Source organism: Sipha flava, unplaced genomic scaffold (genome assembly GCF_003268045.1).
Source record: "Sipha flava isolate LNK unplaced genomic scaffold, YSA_version1 179_pilon_pilon, whole genome shotgun sequence".
NCBI classification, from domain to species: Eukaryota; Metazoa; Arthropoda; class Insecta; order Hemiptera; family Aphididae; genus Sipha; species Sipha flava.
The window spans coordinates 1,685,397-1,686,397 of NW_020272149.1; positions in this window are offsets into that span (position 1 = coordinate 1,685,397).

Below are 1,001 nucleotides of genomic sequence, written 5' to 3' on the forward strand. Positions count from 1 at the left end.
TCATGTTACGTTTTTTTTAGTAAAAAGGCTGAACAATTGTTAATACTCGCTCCAGTAATGAAGACGTAAACATGTTACTAACCGTACCCATGTCAACACACGCATACTTATATGTAAAAATAAACACGGACGAACAAGTATTTCGGTTATGAACGTAGGATCGTAGGAACGTTCGAATTGTAAGGTAATAATCAAAGGAATGTCCTTCCATAGAAAAACGTGAACATTTTCAGACATCAAAATAATATCATTTATTTGCAACTTCATAAACGTTTATAATTTTATAATTTATTTACACAAATAAAAACACTTCTTATTAATTGAACATAATAATAGGTAAATTGTTGTAAACAGATTTAATATCATTAGGTATATAAACTTAACACGTTTCTTAATATTAAAATATACAACATAAACAAATGATTAAAATGTCCTTACTCATTATATTTATATGTTATTGGTGAATATATTTCAAATATACATTATTCTGGTCGATTCTATAAAGCTGGTAAAACTAAAATTTACAAGCCGAAATTCTGGACGTACGGATTGATATATAATATTATATGGAAATTTTAAATAAAATGTATCACCAATTTAACACATTTTTCTATTTACGAATCGTATACACATTGGAAACACAATAAAACTAACACGGATAAAATATTACATTACATTATTAAATATAATTGTATTATTGAATGATAAATCGTACAAATCGATATGGTTATCGGTAAATACGTATTACTATTATTTTAATTATTATTACTGTTATTAATACCCGTCGTCGTATAACATCTTTCCGAACGGTATTACAAAAACATTTAAAAGCTATCGATAAACGAATATAATAAATTATATTTACAGTTTCTTATTTTTCTATTTATATGTTATATTTACGTACCTATGCGCGTGTATGTGTGTTTGTGTGTGTGTGTGTGTGTGTGTGTGTGTGTGTGTGTGTGTGTGTGTGTGTGTGTGTGTGTGTGTGTGTGTGTGTG